At 44.0% G+C, this 8,185-nt stretch overlaps 1 pseudogene; it reads right to left on the bottom strand.

The window, feature by feature from the left end:
* Positions 1-2,307: 2,307 nt before the first annotated feature.
* Positions 2,308-8,185, bottom strand: part of LOC142430518 (developmental pluripotency-associated protein 4-like) — a 105,947-nt pseudogene continuing 100,069 nt past the window's right edge.

Below are 8,185 nucleotides of genomic sequence, written 5' to 3'. Positions count from 1 at the left end.
TGTCTCCTGTTTGAATATTTGGGTGCATGTGATATGTTCTCTTTGCTTTGGTGAATATTGGGGTTGAGAGAACTGACTCATATTGGAGTGGTTCTCAAGCCTGGCTACACAGCATAATCACTTATAACGGAGCTTTAAAAAAAAAACCCAGTGGACCATACCACAGTCCAAATCAATTAAACTTCTGAGGTGAGAGTTAGGTGATTCCAGAAAGTAGCTCATATGAAGAAGAACTAGGTTGTCCACTTGTGGAGAATTAGTCACTGCAACCTCACGAATAGCAACAGAACTCAGTCATATATAGTGCCAAAAATAAGACCTCAGTTCAGAACTCAACTCACTGCCAGTGAGCCAATGTTAACTCATACTGACCCTATAGGACAGGATAGAAATGTCTCTCTGTGTTTCCCAGACTGTAACTCTTTAAGGGAGTAGAAAGCCCTGTCTTTCTCCCAAGGAACATTGGTGGTTTTGAAATGCTAATTAGTAGTTCATAGACCAATGCATAACTACTACGCCACCAGGGCTCTTTCTCAGGATAGAAGGCACTCAAAATATGGTCAGGGAAGAGCTGGCAGCTCAAAGCAGAGTAGATCATAATGACGTGGATGGAATAAGTCCGCTGAGACCATCATTTGCTGATAGAGGATGTCTCAATATGATAGAGGATGTCTCAATATGAGAAGAAACAGTGACAATTATCTAATCATTGAAATTCAGAATTTTGAAGTACTAATATAGTAAAACTAGAAGTCATAAAATATTACATGGAACCCATAAAGATCAATACACTAGGTATTAGTGAGCTGAAACGGACTGATATCTGCCATTTTGAATCAGACAAACAGTTTGCTGTGCTGGGAATGACACATGCAAGAGGAATCACATTCATCGTCCTAAAGAACGTTTCAAGATCTACTTGAAGTACAACGCTATTGTGATCAAATACTATCTATTTGCATACAAGAAAATCCAGTCAATACGGTTATTTAAACTGATGCACCAACCACTACAGCTGATAAAGAAACTGATGAATGTTACCATTGTCTTCAGTCTGAAATTGATCAAACACAATATGAATACATGGATAATTATTGGCGATTGAAATTCAAAAGTTGGAAACAAAGAGGAAGGAACAATAATTGGAAAATATGGTCTTGGTGATAGAAATAAATCTGGAGATCACATGATAGAATTTTACAAGGCTAACAACTTCATAGAAAATACCGGAGTGGGCATACACAGGAATCAAATTGACTACATCTGTGGGAAGAGAAGATGGAGAAGCTCAATGTCAGTAGCTAAAATCAGTCCGGGAGTCAACTGTGGAACATGCCATCAATTGCTCGTAGCTAAGTTCATATTCAAGCTGAAGAAAATTAAAACAAGCCCACAGGAGCCAAATACAACCTTGAGTCTATCTCATCTGAATATTAAGATGTGAGGAGCAGATTTGACTCACTAAGCACTAAGCACAGGACACCTGATGGGCAGTGGGATATCACCAAGAACATGAAGAAATCAAAAGATCATTGAAGAAACAGGAAAGAAAGGATCAAACTGGATGTCAGAAGAGACTCTGAAACGTGCTTTCAATCATGGAGTAGCTAAGGCACTTCATATGCAATGAAGCTAGAGCTGAACAGAAACTTTCAGAAAGCATCTCGCAAAGTACTATAATGAAATGTGCAAATACCTACAGTGAGAAAACCAAAATGGAAGAACATGTTCACTATATCTTAAATTAACTGAAGAAAAAGAAATCCAAGCTTTAGGGTGCTATATTGAAATATTCTATGGGGAAAATATTGAACAATACAAGAAGCATGAAGTGAAGATGGAAAGAATATACATTATTATACCAAGAAGAACTAGTTTGGCATTCCACCATTTCAAGAAGAAGGATATAAACAAGAAGCAACAGTACTAATGGAAGATATTCAAGCCGCACTGACGGAATTAGCCAAAACCAGTTGCCAAGCGTTGACTGAATTCAATCAAAATGTTTCAACAAATTGATAAAGCACTAGAAGCATCAGTGGAATGATGTTTTGGGGTTCTGGGACCCTGCTGGAATGATGCTCTGAGGGATCCATGACCCCGCCAGAATGATGCTATTTGGGGTTCGGACCAAACCAGAATGATGCTCTAGGAGTCCAGGACTGGCTAGAAAAATTTTCAGGTGTATCTGAGACCTCTCCAGAAAGTTGCTCTCCTACCAGAGAGATACTCTGGGGGACTGGACCCCTCTGAAAACATCATCCACTAAGTGCATGCTTCTATGGTGGTGCCGAAAACCCCCTTCCCTCAATCATACTTCTTGCGGTATTCCCGCTCCACAACACTCCATCCGCCCACTCTCAACACAGACTGTTGCTGACAAAAATTAAAAACAATTATTTTTAATAGGCATTGTGTTTGGCCCTAGAGAATCTTTATAATAAAAGACTTACTTGAAGCACAAACTCTATCGAGCAAGACAAACTATTTAGACTGTGATTAATGTCAAGTTTCTAAATAATGTACTATAGTGGAGCAGAGGAGTGAACTTTGCATAAGATGTGATAAGGCTAAACATTTAAACTGAGACCTGAGCAAAAAAAATGAGCTATGTACAAAGCTGATGTTTTCATGAATTGGTAGACTGATTATTATCCAGAGGCAATATTCTACAACTCATCTACAGATTCAACCTAATTCCTCTCAAGGTATGTTTTTCCAGAAAATGATAAGTTGATTCTAAAATTTCTATGGAAATGTGTGTTTTAGTATAGCCAAAGTAATCTTGAGGAAGAATAAAATATAGGTGGAGAATGCGTATTGTCTGATATGAAAACTTACTAAAAAGCTACAGTATTTAAGACAGTGCAGTAGTGACATAAAGGTAGACATTGATGGAATATAATTGAGAGTCTAAAAGTTCAACCTCATACATCCATAGCTAATTGATTCAAAAAGAGTACACAGAGAACTCACTGTGATTTTAGCAAATGATGTCGAAAACAACTAGATACAGGGAAAAAAAATGGGTTTTGACTCCTACCTTGCACCATATGCAAACACTAAATCAAAACAGATTTAAGACCTGAATGTAAGAGCCAAATCTATAAAACCCTTAATAGAAAACATATACATAAATGTTTGTGACCCTGGATTAGGGAATGGCTTCTTAAAATATCTTGAAATTTAAGCAATTAAGACATCTTAAACATAAGTAGTCCAAGTTCAGCATAAACTGAACTTCATCAAAATTAAACTTCATCAAAATTAAAGTCTCTTATAATTGGAAAGACACCATCAAGAATTTGCAAAAGGCAACCTACATCAGTAACTATTCATGAGATACCTAATAATCTTGTATTCAGAATATATAAAGAAATGTTATAAGTCAACAATTAAAAATTAGTCAAGAAGTTAGTCACTACTCTAAAGATATAAGTATGTTAAACATAAACTATATAACTCTATTACAGAATTAGTCTAAAATTTCTGTAAATTGTTTGAAACTGAAAAAATATTAAAACGAGTCTACAAGAGCTAAAATAATATTTTGAGGCTATACAATCTGAATTTAGGTAACATTTAAAGAAGAGACTTAATGGAATGAACACTAATAACCTAGGGGGGTGATATTAAGGACATCATATGTGAAGGAAGCAAAAGGTCATTAAAGACAGAAAGCAAGAAAAAAATCAAAGTGGATATCAGAGAGACAGTGACATTGCTCATTACTTAGAGTAGCTAAGGCAAATGGAAGAAATGATGGAGTTAAAGAGCTGAACAGATAATCTCAAAAGGGCAGCTCAGGAAGACAAAGTATTAAAGAATTTATCATTATTTCACCTTATATGCTACCAAGTCCTGCAAGCCTCCTCCACCCCCATCTGCCCCAACCCAAAATGGCCCTGATATCTCCCATAAGCCCCCATTACAATCCATATGCCACAGCCACATTCTTGAACTATCTGAACAACCTCCCCAGAGCTCTCCCTGCATCCACACCTGCACCCTTTCTCCAAGTACCTGCACCAGGCTCCACGCTGAAGCCCCAGTGATATACCTCATGCTGCCATGACCATGTCACTGCTCTGCTCAACTCCCTCCAAAGGTTCCCTGCCTTCATCAGGAAGCTGGATGAGTTCTGGGAGGCCGGTTAGCAGCAGGACCTGGCTGACCTGTGCCCAGCTCCTTCTCCTTGTCCTTTCAAATGCCTGTGTCCCTGAGGTATTTGAAAGGGAGGACAGGACCCAGCAATTTTCCTTGACCTTCATCCTCAGCTGTAAGTGACCCATGGCCTCATTTCCACTCGGGCCAGCATCATTAGGATGGGTGTGCATGCCTCTGCAGCACGGATCACATCAGCAGCCACTCATGGCATGCCAGACCTGCACTCAGTTGCTTAACCCACAAACATCTGGCCCACTTTAGAGACGAAACACTAGGGGCTCTGTGAGGCTCAAAGACTTTCCCAAGGAAATCAGCTAATGAGTATAAGCACTAGAATTTGATCTCAATTCTGACCGTAGGGCCTATCAGCCTACACAGACATGCTTGAGGGCTTTTGTCTCTACACAGGACGTGGATCTAGAAAATACCGTGTGAACCTTCATGGAATGAACAATAACAGGTCTCTGCACAGGAACCACCCTCCACACTCAGGCAGGGACTGGAATAGAACTTCCCCCGAGTTAGATAGCAAAGTTTATTGTTGGTTAATAGGGTCAGTATGCAGAAAGTGGGGGGTGGAGGGTAGAGGTGTTGGAAAAAACTACAAGGATCATGGAATGTTAGCTTTCAAACAGATTTTTATAATTGCTGTCAATAAGGCTTAAACCTGTAATAACTGAACAGGCAAAAGTTGTGAGATAGATACAAAGGGGCTTCAAAAAGTTTGTGGGAAACTTCCATTACATTCAGATTTGTTTAGAGTCATCTCTGGTTTTTTCTTGCTTCTGGTTCCTTTGATGGTCTGCTCTTGCAGCTGCATGACCAGGTCCAGAGCCTTCTTGAAAGCTGGAATGACAAGGTCCACTGGGGTGAGTGGTGTCCTCCAGGTCCCATACTCACTCAAGGCACAGTTGTCAACACCTGTAGTTGTTCAGCAGCCAGAACCCCCGCCCACTCCCCAGCTCCGAAACCCCATACCACCTTGCAACCAGCCCCACCTTGCAGGTAATTGAGAAGCATGTCTACAGTGGGTTCTGCTTTGTTCTCAATTGTCTCCAGGTTGTAGTCTGACAGCTTGGCCATCTCGGAAGAGCTTAAGTCAGGTTGGCCCTTGCTGCAACACAGAGGAAAAAGACCCGTACAGTTCATTAACCGCCTGTCAATGTAGCAAGTTATTCCTGGGGTCCTGACTCAGGTAAGGAGTGTAAATGCCTGCATAAGATGCCCACATCCTGCCTCCATATCCTTATCCAGGAAGTTTGCAAGCTTTAGCTACATCACAAAGCTGAGTGCCAGCTATATTTCTTGACCCAGGATGCTACCAAATCCTGCCAGCCACCTCCTTCTATCATCTGCCCCCAATGCAAAATAGCTCCAGTATTTCCCATCAGCCCCCACTACAATCCTTATGTCACAGACACACCTTCTATCTGAACTACTCCAACCTCTGGCCGCTCTCCCTGCAGCTACACCTGCACCCTTTCTCCAAGTACCTGCACCAGGCTCCACACTGAAGCCTCAGTGATATAGCTCACGTTGCCATGGCCATATCAGTGTTCTGCTCAACTCCCTCCAAAGGTTCCCTGCTCTCATCAAAAAGTAGGATGAGTTCTGGGAGGCTAGTTAGCACCAGGACCTGGCTGGCCTGTGCCCAGCTCCTTCTCCTTGTCCTTTCAAATGCCTGTGCCCCTGAGGCATTTGAAAGGGAGGACAGGCCCCAGCAATGTTCCTGGACCTTCATCCTCAGCTGTAAGTGTCCTATGGCCTCATTTCCACTCGGGCCAGCATCATTAGGATGGGTGTGCATGCCTCTGCAGCACGGATCACATCAGCAGCCACTCATGGCATGCAAGACCTGCACTCAGTCGCTTAACCCACAAACATATAGCCCACTTTAGAAACGAAACACTAGGGGCTCAGTGAGGCTCAAAGACTTTCCCAAGGAAATCAGCTAATGAATAGAAGCACTAGAATTTGATCTCAATTCTGACTGTAGGGCCTATCAACCTACACAGGCATGCTAGAGTGCTTTGGTCTCTTCACAGGAGCTGGGATCTAGAATGTACACTGTGAACCTTCACAGAATGAACAAGGACTGTTCTCTACAAATGAATCACCCCCAAACTCAGGTAAGGACTGGAACAGAACTTCCCCCTGGCCAGGGGGCTGTAGGAAGTCCCATGTGGCATGGGGATGAGCTTTCCTAGAACCGCTAGTTTGGGAGGTGGAGAATTAAGACTACAGTAGAGACCAGGTGTCTTGGTGTCTGGTGGGTTGCATGATGGGCTTCTAACCACAAAGCCATCAGCTGGAAACCACTGGCTAGAAAAAGATGAGGCTTTCTACTCCTGTGAAGAGTTACAGTCTGGGAAACCCCCACAGGCAGTTCTATGCTGCCCATAGGGTTGCTGGGTCAGAATTGCTGGCAGTGAGTTTTCAGGGGAGTATGCCCTCTTGTCATGCCAGCACATGTTCAGAGAATGGCATGGAACACCAGGCCAGCCCCTCAGTCCCTCACTGGCAGAGCCACACCCCACCTGGATGATCTCCTTGACCAACTGTACAGCCTCCTTCAACTCTCAGATCTGGCTCATGGCTTCGTTAAAGCTGGAACTTTTCCTAAATTCAAAACCAAAAAGAACCCCACAAACCAAGCAACACACTCAGTAAATTTTCATTAGAATAGGGATAAAATGACTCCAGGTGGGAATACACAGTTAAAATGGAGTCGGCATAAGTCTAAACATCGGACAAGCTACTTCTTCAGAAGCAACAGAAACAGAAATTTTCCTTTGGGCAACAAGCAGGAGCAGCTGCCACAGTCCCCCACACTAACAAATTTGCAGAAATATGGATCCAGTTCAAATCCTGGATGTTTTTACTGGCTACTTTCTCTGCATGAAAAGCAATTCATTATTGATGGCAATTTTCTCCTGTCCCTCTTCAAGAAACCTTCCCTCCAGTTGTCTGTCCTCCACTAAGAAGCTTTCCTCCAGCTTCTTTCTACTGTTAAACACAAACAAGGCTTTGTAAAAATTAAAGAAATAACATGCAAAATTTTTGAAGAGTGTATATGGGGCAGGGGGATCTTCTGTACTTGAGGGGTCTTGCCCTTCTTTGGAGACGTATAGGCTTTCCCAAAGAAAAACTGGCCCTCTCTTTGGCTGAACGCCATCTTTGTACAGCTGGGCCCCTCCCTTTCTCCTTTCACTTGCCACCTGCCAGACTGTTAACTGATAGCCACCAACCTGGGTCAACTCCCTTGAGGTCCCAGTCCTGGACTGACCCCAGCAACCTGGGAATGCCAACCATGTCTCAATGCGCGGTGGGTGCACTGGAATATCACTTCAACACCCTCAAGATTGAGTGTGCTCCCTGCAGCAGCTCTACTGGCTGTCAAGAAAGAGCCAGGGAATTTCCAGACCAGGTTCACCCCTCCCCCTCCCCTTCCCCGCTCCCTAAGAAGATACCGCACAGGTGACAAGACTGGGCAAACCTCCGGAGGAAGCCCTAACGTTTTGTGCTCCAGCTGCAGCCACTCGCGTCCTGAATAGCAGTCACTTCTTCGTGGGGAGAGACACCACAGACGCAGGGCTCACCTGTGAGCGGAAGACATTCTAGGAGTTTCAGGGAGGAGCCACCGCTGTGTGAAAGGAAATAGTGGAGGGGGGAGACACGCAAAGTTCCCGCAATGAATCTGGAACCCTGAAGCCCAAAGCCCCAGTCGGGACCCCCCTTTCTCATACAGGGATTCTCCCCACGAACCCCAACCAATCCCCAAACGGGGGATGGAACCAGCCCCTGGGACACCCTCCCACATTTCACCACGCGAGGGGCACTGACGGAGGGGGGGAGGGGGAAGAAGGACGCTTGCACCCCAGCCAGGCTGCTGTGTGCACCAGGGTCCCCGCAAACTGGTCACCACGCGACCCCTCACCTGGGCGCGCCGACTACACAGTGCTCAGGCTGCTGGCGCTTCTCTGGCACCACACCCCAGGCACAGCAAGTAGGAACCGCA

Source organism: Tenrec ecaudatus, chromosome 17, assembly GCF_050624435.1.
Source record: "Tenrec ecaudatus isolate mTenEca1 chromosome 17, mTenEca1.hap1, whole genome shotgun sequence".
Lineage (NCBI taxonomy): Eukaryota > Metazoa > Chordata > Mammalia > Afrosoricida > Tenrecidae > Tenrec > Tenrec ecaudatus.
Note: the sequence above shows the minus strand (reverse complement) of the source record. Positions and strands in the feature narration are given on the sequence as shown.